The sequence below is a fragment of the Catharus ustulatus genome, chromosome 2 (assembly GCF_009819885.2).
Source record: "Catharus ustulatus isolate bCatUst1 chromosome 2, bCatUst1.pri.v2, whole genome shotgun sequence".
Classification (NCBI taxonomy): Eukaryota; Metazoa; Chordata; class Aves; order Passeriformes; family Turdidae; genus Catharus; species Catharus ustulatus.
Genome location: NC_046222.1, coordinates 38952076 through 38967046, shown reverse-complemented (window position 1 = coordinate 38967046; position 14971 = coordinate 38952076). Strand labels below are relative to the sequence as shown.

Below are 14971 nucleotides of genomic sequence, written 5' to 3'. Positions count from 1 at the left end.
TGCAAAGAGCTTTGCTTGGGTGACCTATAATACCTTAACACAAAAATCTTCACAACCCACCTCCCTCCTGAGCCACCGAGTTGCACATGTCAAATGACACCACACAAACAATGCACAAAGACTTTAACAAAAATACTAAAGAACCCCTTACCTTTTAGTCAGAATAAGTGACAGATAACAGTCATGAGAAACTCAGTTGGCACAGCTGCTGTACGTATTTCTCTGCAGACTTCTTTTTAGTGGTCCCAAAAGCACTGAACATAAAAAACCTCCAGCCTGCCTGCTTCATTCTTCAGCAACAGAGATACATGCTGTCACGGTAACGCAAAAAAAAAGGAAAAAGGAACTATAGATCTTAGTTTTTAAAGGCTTTGTGCTTATAGGGAAGAAAAAGAGGGAAAAGAAGGAACAGAGCAAACACTTTTTCTAAGAGAAATGTGGTCTTGGCTATATAAGTAACCACAGCACAGACACATTCAGTTTGAATTTCCCTGTTTGCAAGCTCCTTCGGAAAAATAAAAAAAAAAAAAAAATTCGGTCTTTAGGGGAAAAAAATCAAATGCATGGATGGGGGGAAGGGAGAGGAGGAGGGTACTGCTCCTATGTGACATACATATGGAATGAGCATTAGAACAATGCTGACAGGACAGCTAAGCAACTGCACTCTGGGGCAGCAGTTTTCAAAGCAGAGCTTTTGCAGCTTTGCAGAAAGCAGAGGAAAACAATTCAAATTAAAAAGAGCCCTCCGTAAACGGGGGGGAAAGAAAATAAAAAGCAAAGAAAAATAAAAGAAAGGAGCTGTTAATTCAAGAACAACTACCAGACTTTAAAAAAAAATAAAAGAAAAAAGAAAAAAAATAGTTGGCTAATTTCTGAAAGGGGGGCGGGTGGGAACTGCCGCGACTGCTTCCCAGCGATGCGAGCAGAAGCCTTGATGTCTAGTGCACTTACATTTTATGCTGCGCACAGTGGGTCCCCTCCTCCCTGCCTGCCTCCCTCCTTCTCTCCCTCCCTCCCTCCTTCCCTCCGCCCTCCCTGCCTAGGAAGCTCTCTCTCCCAGGGGACAAGAATTCCAGTGGACCCAATTAACACCGTACTTTGCTGGCTCCTTGGTATGGTCGATATTAAATAAGAGGAGTTTTAGCAGCACTGAAAAATAAAGCAGCCATGTAATGTGTGGCTGATGGAGACTGCATTTTTCCTCCTACGTCTCTACTCCCCCAGTCTCGAAACAATCCAACGCAGCAGAAAAAAAAAAAAAAAACTATTTCAAAAGCATGTGCCAGTACCAGTGATCCAAGCTGCATCAGATATTTCTAAGGAACTTGATGGGAGCCCTTGGCTGCTCATTTCACTAGCTTCGGCAGTACTTTAATAAAGTGGATTTACAAATCAATGGAAGGAATCCAAAGGTTCACAAACAGGCTCTTTCATCAGGTCCGCTGCCTGACCGTACAGGAAGTTTGCTGAAGGGGTCTGGGGACTGTTTCACCAGCACACTTGTTTTCAATGGACTCCCAACAACACGACTTGTTTGGTTTGGTGAAAGAAAGGCAGTAAGAGGTTCACTGCTTTAAGGGAATGCAGCCTAGTGTGTTTACTGCTTCATTCCTGAAGCACGTGTGACAAGGCATCCTACAAATTGCAAATTATTTTAATTTGAAGAGGGAAGTTCTTGGGAGGCAGTAACCTTCTATGGTCCTGTTTTCCCTGATCTATCAATCACAGATTGCCATGTAAAAACAATCTACTACAGGCTCTCTCTATAGAGGAAAAGCAATTACTAGCATTAACTCTTGCAGTTGCAAATAATATAATACAGTCCAGAACTGATAGAGTCTGCCTGCAAGCCATTAATCTAAGAATAAATGGGTGGTTTGCTTAAATCCAATTGGACTGAAATTCACAGGTTAAGTGCTCCCCTTTCCCTTTCCATATTTCTATTTGTATTTGTAAAACTCAGTGGAAAGGAAAGAAAGCCATATTTATTTGCTGTGGCCAGTACAATTCCAAGCTAAGAGTATCCATCAGTGAAACTGCCTACAATTACAGGATTTCAGCACCAGCAGCTGCTTTTTCTTTTTTGTTTCTGGGGTTGCCATGATCTTCAAATTAAACCAAATAAATAGCACTGAGCAATACCCTTGATTGAACAGCTGGGTTGACCACTGGTTTGAATCCATCTTGTTCCATTAATGTTAGATTACATTTCCATACAAATAAGATCAATTAAAAATACTCATAAAACCATGCGATCAAAGGCAGTGAAGAGTTAAATTAATTAACTCAAAAGGCCTCCAATTAAATAATGTTAAGGTTATGATTCTCGCTCTAGCTAACAGAGTGAAAAACCCCAGCAGCAGGACAAATTTCTGTTAGCGACTACAAGCAGTAGATCCAAATATCACACCATTTGTCACAAATTGTTTATGATGCCAAGTAACATCCTTCATAGTTAGATAAATGTGGGGCATGCAGAAATCCCAAGAAGTGGTCAACTATCCCAAGAGAGATCACAAATCAAAGATTTATTTACATGGGAAGATCCAAAGAAGTGTAGCTATACTGCTTATAGACACGAGGGCATGTTTCTTGAGCTACAGTAATTCCAGGCTCATGCACTTGCATTTGCATTTGTGGTAAATATGCTGCACTTCTCAACTACCTTTTAGCTGTCATGTCTTTTTTTGAGCAAAACGAGTCAGGGAAGAAGTACCCCTGACTAACACTGCACTAAGCAGGACAGCACTGGGTGACAATTTGAAAGAGAGGAAAATAAAAAACCTTCAGTGGAAACCACAGGAATTTATGCAGATCATCATGCTTCACAGTTGTTATTGATCCAGCACCACAGCACGGCAAACTGGATTTGAAATGAGATACTGAGCTCACTGGTAACACCAAGTTGATAGTCAGAGCTGGCAAAACAACACTTCTCTTTCAGTCCCCTACCCTGAATTAGGCAGCAATGCTAATGGGCCAAAGTGTCCCTGAAAGTAGCCTAAACCTTTGTACACAACACTTCTCTCAGCAAGGGGATCAAATCACTTCCCAATTGCTTTGGGACAACATCAGAGTGAATGAACATGTACATACGCTCACCCTGGCAATCAAATTGCTTACACAAAAAAAAACACTTTAGTGAGGATATAATGCACTGAATCTACACTGGCTATGGAGGCCCAGTGGGCAGCTGCATTTTGGGAAAGGTTGAGGTTTACAGCCACACAGAGGCATGTAAGGACTCTTGCAACCCACAAATGGTCCATCAGTTGGTCTGTCATCCCAACACTCCCAGGCACTAAGAATGTCTTTATTATCCCCGTTTTGGAGATGACGATTTGATGACTGAAAGCCTAAATTGCCTCCCCAAGGAGATACAAAATGTGTTGGAGAATAGAAGGAAACTGATTCCAGGCTTTTCAAGTCCCTTACTTGCAAACACTGCTCTCCTTTCAAATACAAGCAACTGAATTTGACCTATTTTTTAAGTAAAGCTTTGTTCCTTAAAAACATAGCAACACCATTCTAGACTACTCAAGTTTGAATCAAAGTACTATTCATGATATTAGAGGAACAGCCATACTCCTTAAAGATTCTGCGTGTGTATTCACTCTCAAGTTTCATTCCAAATAAAAATCCACCCTCTTTTACTAGCAAATAATATCAAGATCATTCTACAATTAGAATGACAGTCCCTGTTTGGTAGGACATTGCAAACAAAAAAAGGGATAGAGAACATTTCTCAAAATAAGCCAGTATGCCAGGAACAGACCAAGTTACTGGTTCTCTTAAAGTAAAAAATCTTGAATGCCACAGTGAAGGTGGCCAAGAAAACAAGCCCTTCAGTTTCTGGAGGCAGGGAAAGAGGGATATGCCATGGTCCTGACCCAGGCAAGAGGGTTCTAAAAGAAGTCTGCCACAGACAGACATCTGTCCTGGTGAGCTGCCTGTGCTGCCTGCTGGCCTCTTCTCCCCAGCCGTGCTCTGCACACCCCACCTGACAGGAACAGTCCTCGCAGAACAGCACCACCCAACACACAGGCCACCACTGCTGCCACCAGCAGACGTGGGGCCACGACAATCACACAAATAGAATCCACAGAACAGGATTTAGCCTGAAACGACTTGGAAGAAGAAGCACTGTGCTCAGAATTTGCTTTATTCACATGAAAGGCAACTCCAGGTAAGCTGTAAGGAATTACCTAGCAGAAGTCCAAGGTGGAAAGATGCATCAAAGAAAAAGAGTTGTTACCAAAAGAGAAAGAAGTCAGTATCACTACGTCAGGGCAGGAACTAATGATTGCTAAGGGGGCAATACTGTGTGATCCAGAGGAAAAGTTACAAAAATTTTTCTCTTGTCTCCTTTGGAAAATACACTGGGAAGTGCCAGCATTTTGGACAACCAAAATGTGCCCTCTTTTTGGACAACCACAATCTGTCTGTGTACCCCCAAGCACATATCACCAAAACTGCAAACATGGAAGATTAGCAACATAAAGATAAATGGTGTAACAGAATTTCTAACAGCTAATCCACTTTATTACAGGCATCATCAACTCTGTTCACTACATAAACCTCCCAACTCAACTGTTCTCAAAGACTACAGCCTTTGGCACTATTTAAAGTTGCTTACATTTTCTTTCTAATATACTCATTTTGATTATTAAAAGGGAAATAAATTGGTCGGCTTTTTTCTCTTTCTTTGCATCTGTTTTCATAATGATACAACAGACACTAGAAATTACAAAAAAAGAGAAAACATTTAACATATCTTCAAAACATAATTACTCAAAAACAGAAACAAGGCTGAACACAGGGTGATGTAGTCTTTACTCAAGAATGTGAAAAAAATGTCTGCAGATATTTTAAATATTTACCAAATGAAGGGGATGTATATCAGGTTGCAGAGCTCTGGATTAAACACACTTTCAAGAGATGATGATTCATGTTAATGTACATCAGAAGGATTGGAGGTTTGCTTTGTTCTTTTTAATTTCTAATTACATTTTAGTATCAGAATAAACAGAGAGAACACATAAAGCCAGAAACTAAACCAAAACGAAAATAAAGGAAAAACAACCTTTTAAGGCACTTAACATCAGAGAAAGTTAGCCAGCCAATTACAATTTACAACCAGGCAGTAAACCATGGTGAGGTTCAGTTGACTAATGCTCTGTGCCATTATGTAGCAAGTATCAAAGATAAAAGGCCAATTTCCTATTTGAAAATTTGGTTTCAGTAATGTGCAGCTGCCAGTCTGTGGAGCTGGGTGATTGCCCCCACGACAGCATCCACCACGGAGGTCCAACAATCCCAAATGGAACTGCAGTGCCCACTGCATCCCTTCCATGCCCCAGCTCTTCAGAAGGTGTTCATGCCTCCCAGCTGGGCATGAGGGGCTCATTGTACTCTATGCCAAATCAACCCGTGCTTTGGTGAACTGGGAATTGGGAAGTCTTTTTTACATCCTCATGATGTTAACAAACTCACTAAAGTGATCAAACAACCTTGACTAGCTCTAATTTTCACATTTTTAAAGTCCTTATTCAGTGGGTCTGCAAAACACACTGAGAAAGGTTCTACAAAATGCGATAGAACACAAACTTCGAAAACAAGTTATTTCTTACCGTTCCCACCTGAGATGCTCTTGCTCTGCATGAGCGGGGTGGTAAATGACATTGTGCCCAAAATCTGACTGCAGCACAGAGAAGCAAACATAACCTAATTTTAAACAAGACTGAACAGCATTGCTGTTCACAACAGTGAAGTTACAAGTAGTAGCACAGACCACATAAATCTAATCAGGGTCCAAGAAGGTCTGACCACTGACCATAGCACAACAAAGCATCTGTTACCATGGCTTCATGGCATACTTGGTTAAAGTCAGGCAAGCTTGGTTAAAGCAGCTGCCACATTTCTCATGCTTCTGACTGCAGCATTAGAAAGACCTGTAATTTACTGGGGAGGAAGGAGCTCTTCCTAGAATGAACTGAAATAAAAATAAAATTGAAAATAACATTGCAAGAAATTCATACTACTCAGTTTTAAGTGCTTGGTTGGTCCTAAGGCAGCAGGGCTGATGCTGCTGCCAGCTTGATGCAGTCAATGCTACCAGGTGTTTAGGGTTCCAGGATGCATGCCTCATCCCTATCCCGATCTTGCTCACACTGAGCATGAAGACAGGACAGAGCTCTTGTCAAGCAGTTTTTCTATACAACACCTCCAATTGCTTCTCCCAATTCAGGCTGAGTTACCACGCTTTGGTTCCTTCTCTGCAGCAAGAAAACCTTCCCCCACTGCTACAGCTTGGCAGCTTAGGGACGGAGCTGGCTCAAAAGCAGAGAGAGACTTGTATCTGAACAGAGCCAAAAGAGCCTGCAGTGATGGTTAGGACACACCAGCCAAAGTCTACTGAAGAAGCAACTACGTGGGATAGTGGGAAGGGAAAATAAGTATGCATAAGAGCATTACAAGTACCTAAGAAAATTGCTACGTAGTGGTCTGTGATTTCACTGAGAAGATTATATGATAGTATGGCTCCATAGCTAATTTTGGTTACTGATACATCAGGCCTTTCCGTAGGATATCGGCATAAAACACGGAATATATTTTAAGTGTCACTTTGCTTGAATATATATCTCCAACACATGCTAATAACAGCTCAAATGAAAAGCTCTGCCACATCACAGATGCTCACATCTATTACCTTCGAAGACAGAAAGTAACTGCTAAGCATCATTCCTGAGAAATGGAGAGAGAATGTGGGAAAAGAGATGGATAAATTTGGCAAGAGATCGCTAACGCCTAGGATTTCTGTCTCCCGCTCACTGCAAGCTTGCATCCTTTACTCCTTCTCCAGTTTTATTTCAGCAGCAACTTCTCTAAGCACCTTTTGCAAGCGAGCTCAAGAGAACACAAAGTATGATGGCACATCCCACTGCCACCACTCCGTCACTGTGGTCAGGTAGTCAAAACCCTCATCGACGTATTTTCAGGAAACGCGTTGCATCAGAGCAGCCAAAACCACTCCTTATATGTGGACACCTCCTCTGAGAGTCTCCTGGGAAGTTTCCGGAAAGATACAACTTGCAGGGGGTCATCAGGCACACCAGGATGGGGTGATTACTGAGTTCATCCTCCCATTTCATGGACATCCCTGAAGGTGAAGCTGGAGCTCAAGTACGTTAGCTCCAGATTAACAGGTAAAAAGATAATTTTCTCCTCTGATAGTTCACCACTGGTTTGGTAATGCTTTTCTCACCAAAGCTCTTCTCCACTCCTTTCCCCTCTTCCCCTGCCCACCCTCCCCCTAGAAATGCTTCATACTCTGTGGTTTGCCTATACAGGTCTCACTTACCATTTAGAGAGGAAGAAAGCGAAAATAGAGAAACCACTCTGAAAAACCATCTATTTCTAACAGGTTTCCAGCATAGCCAGACTGATGTGCCCCTTATTAGGAGAGGCTGCATTAGTGTAACTGTGGGCCTCCATCATTCTCAGAACAAATGTCCTACAAGTTCTGCCCTAGTTCCTAAATGTCTTCAAGTCACAATTTCCATCCATTTTAGGAACACCATCTAAAGCAAAGTGCATGGGTCTTTAAAGTGACTTGTGCTCAGGACTACTTCTTCAAAGGATACAAGGCTGGTTGCTATGGTTGCTGAAGGTTAAAACTCTCAGGGTAGATGCCTTTATCAAACCCAAGCACCAGCTACGGGAATGAGTCCTGAAGGTTGTGGATGTTTCACAAAAGCAGCTTCAGGGCCAGAGGTCCTGGCAAAGGGAGCTGGAAGTGAACAGATGAAAAAATGCAGCACCCTGTTAGAAAAAAAGCAACTGGGATGGTCTAACCTTGGTGGATTGGTAGGAGAGAGAACATCCCAGTAAAAAGCAAAAATAGTAAAGGTCTCCCCTTTCAACTTAGTTTCAATGTACATGACTCCAAATCTGGTACAGTAACAGGTATGTACCAGCACTCTGGTAATTCTGGAACTAAACAGCATTCATCAACATGGGTTTCAAATCCCAAAGGCAGGGAGGATGGTAGCTCAGCAGGTACAGTCTACTTTTCAAGGCAATCCTCAGCCAGCCTCGGGAGGACCTCTGAACTCTTGGTTTATTATCTCCAGTAAGGATGAAAAAAAAAAAAAAACCCAGAAGAATCAATTTTCCTTAGATTCTACAGTATTGTCATGAGAAGAAAATTTACAGCTTCATCCATTTTCATAGACTGTCTTCAACTCCCTAAACCAACACAAGGAAGAGAGGAGAGGAGCAGGGGTGAATAAATGTGTGTTGCCCTGGTTGCTGCTTTCCTAAGTTGTTTTGAACTCCTCCTTCCTCAACAAGTAGAAAGGTCAAGAGCAGTGCTGGACGTCCAGGCCAAGAGACTCAATGAGCAGAAGACAGAGCAGCATCATCTCTGCCACGTGTGCTGTGATTCAATTGGGCTGGGGCTCAATGACCTCCACACCAAAACTCAGGCTGGGGTCTTCAGCTTATACATTACAGTCCAAACCAAGACTTCACAGTTCCTTAACTTCTGGTATTTCACACAGAAAAAAATGTCAGAACAAATGACATCCATGGCACTTGCACTGAGCCATCTACCATCTGAAGGTGGTAAACCAAGTGAAAATGTGACAAAAGTCAGAACTGCAGCCCATAATATCCATCACTTTAAAAAAACGAGGGCAGAAAAAGAGAACTGGGATAAAATACAGCATGTCCTTCGAGGTTCAAGTTGTAGCAAATGATGGAGACAACAGGCCAGGGTTCACCACATAGAAAGCCAAGACTTCAGTTTAATTGTTACTAAGATACATGGTACATGAATAATAGGGTTTATGGATGCTCCTGGCAGACACAGAGGGAAACCCATCCTCTTGGGGCAGCTAAGTGCTTGACTTCTGTGTATTTTTATGTGTTTGTCAAACACTTAGACACTATAGGCACTTAGAATCCTTTAAATAAATAAAATGCATTGTGTTAGTTCAGTGCAAAAAGGCACTGTATCAATGCATATTAACTACTTTCAATGGAAATTATAACAGGGTATGGGCGTAAGTGCAGCCAAAAGAAAGGCCTAATAAAAATAAGGTAGCAAGGCGAGAGGGGAGGAAATGTGAGTCTGGCAGAATTGCAGCCTAAGAAAAATCACAACAGTAGATCTGAGAATAGCTCAGATCATAAGATAGGGAGGGAGAGAAGGCACCTCCCGTTTTACTGCGATTGGACCAGCTTACATTTCATTAGAGGGAATCCAGGATAGGCAATTGTGTAATCAAGAGCCAGACAGCGTTACTCATTTATAATTAATTCAGAGTACTTTGAAAGTGAGCTTAGAAAATAGCCAAGTGCTTCCCTTTAAGGAAACCTCTTGTAATGTTTCTGCAGGGCACTGCAAGCAAAGCTGAAGTTGTTCAGCTGAAGACAAAAGGTTTTCTACTGACATAAATGAATAAAGTGTTACCACAGGCAGTGAAGCGGAGAACATGGCCCATCTTGAAGGAAGGCTTTCACCCGAGCACTGTAGTTTTTACAGCAAAAAACACCATTCTGGACTGCTTTACACCATTTCAAAGGTCAAGAGAAGTCTCAATACATTATGAACTGAGATGCAAACTATTCAGTCTTCTATTTACTGTACATAGACAACTGTTCCCTTAGAGGCAAGCACGACTTTTGGCTCCAAAACCACAACCAGCACGTCCATCCACCCACAGCACTTGCCAGAAGAGCATGCCTTAAAAGCCAGCAGGGCTGCTGTACCCCTCAGAGAGCCCCCATCTCCCGCAGCCACCGCGCTGCGATCTGCGTTGACAGCGGAGCTCTGCGTGCTGGCACTGCCTGTTTGTTCAGATCCTCAGGTATTCATTAGCTGTTCTGTGCCCACACAAATAATTCACAAAGTTAAATGCCGCCTTCCGTTTCATGTAGTTACTAATTTGTCCACACTTAGCCTCTCATCTGTAATTCACGCTGACGTTAATGAAGAGACAAATATGTGTGTAACAGAACAGAGGCAGTCCAAAATAAATGAGAAAAAATGTGGTCACCAGAAACCAATTATATATTCAAAACAGTATTGTGGAAATCACCAGAGTGTTGAAATCAAGTGAGAAGGAAAATGTACCAAAACCACACACTGGGACTGGGGGAAAGAAGGGGGGTGCAGGGATGAAGTTGCTAGCACATACAATCAGTCTCAGCCTCATGGAAAATAATATAAATATTTAGACATGAACAGACCTCTTAAAATACAGTTGCAGAGTCTGCTGGCACATGGACAAACATACAATAAGCCCACCAATGTGGAGACACAAATCAGGTAAATCAGACACGAAATTGGCAGGCAACACGTGCAAGATGCATTTTGTAAAGGCAAAAATGTGTTCGCCACCAAATACAAAGATGATTTTTCCAAGACAATCTGAAGCTGAACTTGTAAAAGAAATAAATATTAAATATTTAAGGCTGTTCACCTAAATGCTTTCAATTGAAGCACATGGTGGTGGCTTTTTCCTCCACCAGCACTCTTCTTGCTACAACAAAAAATGAAGGATTTAAAGAGAAACGGTTGAACAGTCTTGCTACTCGGAAAGCTGAACATCTTCACAGATGGCCCTGAAAGAGTTAACTGTTTCAGAGCTCAGATATTCTCCTTCCCATGTCTCACGGTAAGTACTAGAAGATTTATGTGCAATGAATTTCCAATTACTGATCTGCACCAGCTGGGCTGTCAATCAGCCTGCCTATACACTGCATGTCTTCACCTCACCATGTTCTCCTCGCATGTGGAAGCACACACAAAAGCACATAATTCCTGCATTCCTACCAAGAGTAGGTGAAATGTTCCTCTGGACTTTCCTTGCTGCTTCAGTCTAAGGCATTATTCTCTCCCTGTGGTGTCCAGGAGAACAATTCCAGTAATGAATTTGAGACATCAAAGAGTATTTCAAAAGTGGAGTGACATTTCCTTCAAGGCTATTCCCATTAGCAGTCATTTGCAGGGAATGAAGGTTATGGGGGAAATGTGGGAGGGATGCCCGATTAAGGATCAGGACACAAATTCTCCTATACTGGTATTTGAAGTCCAGATATAAGGATTAAAGAAAAGAAGAAACTCACTAGCCTTTGGAAGTCTTTAATTATGATTTTTCCCAGATTAAAAAGTACACAGTTGTCATGCAACTAGATATATAGTAACTTCAGGATCTCCAAAAAGCTCATCAGATGCACTTAAAAGGTATTATCTCCCAATAAATACTAAATTCCTTCACAGTTTCAGCTCAGTATACATAAAAAGTTCATGAAAACAGGTCATCAACAAAACCATTTTAATTGATTGTCATTAATTTCTTAAATACTTGGAGTCATTCTTAGCAGTACCACACATTCTTTACTTGATTTCTCAGCCACATGACTAAGGGAAATGCTTGAATCAATAAGCCTTCGCAGAACAACAGTAAGCAATATAACCAGTGATTAAATCTTGGTTTTGATGTAGAATTCAGCCTGAAGAAATGTAATTAACAAAAAAAAAACTCTAACCACAAAGCTCAGAAAAAAATATTTTCCTCTCCTGTTTTCTATGATTTCACTAAGGCATATCCCTGAAATAAAGAATAAAAAAAAAAAAAACCAAAACATCATAGACATGGCATCATCCTTGAGACTTTGCCTGTTACAACATGATATTACCCCAGGCTGTTGTTTTTGCACCTGCATTTCACTTCCTAACCTGGGTTACAGAGAACATGATTCCTGAAATGTTAATAAGCACCTATGTAAACAGCAAATCCTCGCTATGTATCAGAGTGAGTGTGTTTTACTGCAAAGGTTGAGCATCCTGCAAAGGGCGAGACTTTGAGCTACAGCACCAAGCCAGATCCTTTAGGAGGACCCGTAAGTTTTCTGTGCCTGTAGAGGCCTTACCAGAGCATTCTGGAAATTCACATCCAGGCTCACTGCCTATAAATAGAGCAGCATCTCCCGGGGGCTGTGTGACTGTGTGCTGCTGGTGTGCTCCGAGTTGCTAAGGAGATGGCAGAGCGAAGGCGCAAACCGCGTGGGGAAACCGAGGGGAAAGCAGTACCGCTCCGGGCTCTGGCTGCAAGCCAGGGAGGTATCCTCCTGCGGCTGTCCTCTGGATCAGAAGGAGAAAAAGAAGTGAAAAAAAAGGAGCTTCCCTCTCAGCCTGACACAGGCCAGATGCTGGGAACACCAGGGCAGGCATTCTCATCAAGAGACTCCTGAATAATTATAACAAACCACCAACCTTCTGGGCTCTTGTAGCATCCTTATTTCCTGACTCCAGACCTGGACTCTTCATAACAGAGGAAAGTAATTACGACTTATATTACAAAGCTCCAACTAAAGGAAATGGAATTTTTGAATCCTTGTATTATTTTGCATGTAGACCTGTAAACAAGACAGATAGGCCAAAAGTCAAGCTTTGAATTATAGCTGTGGAACAAAGTACCTAAAGGGACTGAGACTAGTAAGACTCCTCAGACAGAGTTTTCAGATCTGAGCCAATTCATTTATCTTCAACTAGAGGATGACAGATTGGACATGGAGTCCGACTCAAGACAATGAAGGAAAATAAGGGTCATCCTAATTTAAGATTGGATGCAGATACTACCATCCATTTTATCTGGTGAAACTACATTCCCAAATAGGAGATGAGTCAAATTACTGTGATGGGAGATGAATCAAATTACTGTGATTGCAGGAACCATCAGCAAGACTGAGTGCACACCTTGAAAAGAGAAGGCTTTGCGTTTTCAGCATGAATGGAATTACAATTTTACAGGTATGTATCAGGTTTACTTGAAGCTTATGCAGAAGCAACTTGACAAGTCCTTGTGGTGGACTGGAAAACTGCTCAAAGATAACAAGAAAAATCTAAGAGTAATTTATAAGTAAAAAACCCTTAGGAAAACAAAAATGACAAAGAAAGGCATAGGAATTCCTCAAAAGAAACAGGCAGATAGAAAAAGAGCCAAGGTTGTTCCTGCAAATGCAGCAGAAATGCTCTGTGGTGTTAGCTGTAGCTTCTCACAAGATCACTTAGCTGGGATAGAAAATTAAATGCTTTTGTTTCCCAAGACTCATCCATAGCTAAAAAGATACATCTTAGCAGAACAAAGGCAGTCTCTCTTGCCAACAGTATAAGCTCACCTCTCACTGAAAAAAAACAAAGACAAAGAAGAAAAGGTGTATTTTTCTTTGTGGTCACCGCTGTTTCAAGACATGGAAGTATCAAAGTATGTCTGACAGTTTCTCAATATTAGGTGAAAGAGAAAACTGAACTTTTTCTTTTTTCCCTGAGACAGCAGTGAAACCACACTAAGAATATTTGAAATAAAAAGCACGTAGAGCACAACTGATTTGAACTCTTACTGTCTTCCATTTTTCACAGACGCTAATGCTAACAGTAACTTGCTAGCAACAAATTGATGGAAAGAGATGGAACATATGATCACGGCTTATTTCCCAGTGTACATATTTCTTAATATAGAAAAGTGTATGATAGATCTGCCACCATCTGATCTTGATTGTTGTAAAACCAGTCATTCTGCCTTCATCTGCCAAAAGAGTTTGAGAATTACTGGGGATATTTTTGGCAGCCTTAAGCACACAGAAGCACTAAGGCATATTCCCAGAGGACAGTTGAAAGTTTCTTAATAATTTCTATCTATTAAATGCCACTTTTGCACATTACTTGCAGATTGTCCAGTGCAATTTTAAGTTAATTAAGGAAGAGGAAAGTGGGGGAAAAAGGCTTCAGATCTTCCTGCTGTTACCGCCTTTTTTTTCCTCACAGAAATTTTATTTTTTATGACACTCTTAAAAAATCAGAAATCTGATCTTGTATCTAATAAATTTTATGACATAATACATCCATTGAAGAGGTAACTTACAATAAAGATCTTATAAAATATTATTTGCTCATAAATATAACCGTTAATGGGGTGGTGGGGGACGAACAACCCTCTCACATATAAAAACAGGGGGGAGCAGAAAGTGGGTGAGAATTTTTATTCATTGATATACACTAGTTTTTGAAGACCTAACTTCACATTTTGATTTCTGGGGGGAAAAAAATTATGCCCTGATTCAGCTACATTCCCTATGAGAAAAATAATTCTAATATTTTCAGGAAATTATATGAATGAATGAGTGAATATAATTTAACAAAAGATTGAATACAAATTATTTGTATGAGGAATATTACTATGGCCAAGACGCAATGGGAACAAACTGAAATACAGGAAACTCTTTTTAAATGTAAGAGAATCACTTTTCCATCGGGAGGGTGGTCAGGTACTGGCACAGGTTACCCAGACAGATTATGGAGTCTCCCTCTGTGCAATTGTTCCAAGTTAACTGCTCGTGGTTGTGAGTAACCTGCTCTCACTCGCCCTGCTCCGAGCAAGGTTCGGACTAGACATCTTTCAGAGGTGCCTTCCCACCTCAGTCACCCTGTGATTCTCTGACTATTAAGAACAAAGATCCAAATTTACCAATTGTGTTAAGGACTAACACAAATTTAATCTAATCTCAGCTATACAAATAAATAATTTAGTTTTGGAAATTAAGCCATAAAACTGGCAATAATGTGTCCTTTTAAATGAACAGAAGTCGAAAGTAATCATATTTCACATTTGCTAGCCCACAGAAGAGTTTATAAAAAAGAAAAATACCATTTATTTTTAAATACCTTATATTTCCAACACTTGAAATGCTGTGCCAAGAAATTCTCCATTTTCCAATTAAAGGAACAGTTTTGCAACATGGATTCTGGATTTATCTCTGCACATTGCTGTAATAGTGTTGATGGCTATGACCTCCTATCCTGTCAATCTTTACTTCCATATGCTATCTGATTGACTGTCACACCTCCTGTATTCCCCTTCATATTTTCTCCACTTCCAAAGCTTTAAACTCATATAACTCAAAA

General features: G+C 40.9%; 1 protein-coding gene across 10 annotated transcripts in view; it reads right to left on the bottom strand.

Moving 5' to 3' along the window:
* Window positions 1–14971, bottom strand: part of FAT3 (FAT atypical cadherin 3) — a 404304-nt gene that overhangs the window by 337423 nt on the left and 51910 nt on the right. For 5 of the 10 annotated variants that reach the window (XM_033052631.2, XM_033052637.2, XM_033052635.2 and 2 more), the window contains exon 1: window positions 152–509. The exons of 1 other annotated variant lie outside the window; for it this stretch is intronic. The gene's annotated coding sequence lies outside the window, so the exon portion shown is untranslated. Of the gene's footprint in view, window positions 1–151; window positions 517–11940; window positions 12152–12283; window positions 12392–14971 lie in introns of those variants that run through there. 4 more of the 10 variants (XR_004417100.1, XM_033052640.1, XM_033052633.2 and 1 more) reach the window with 3 other exon arrangements.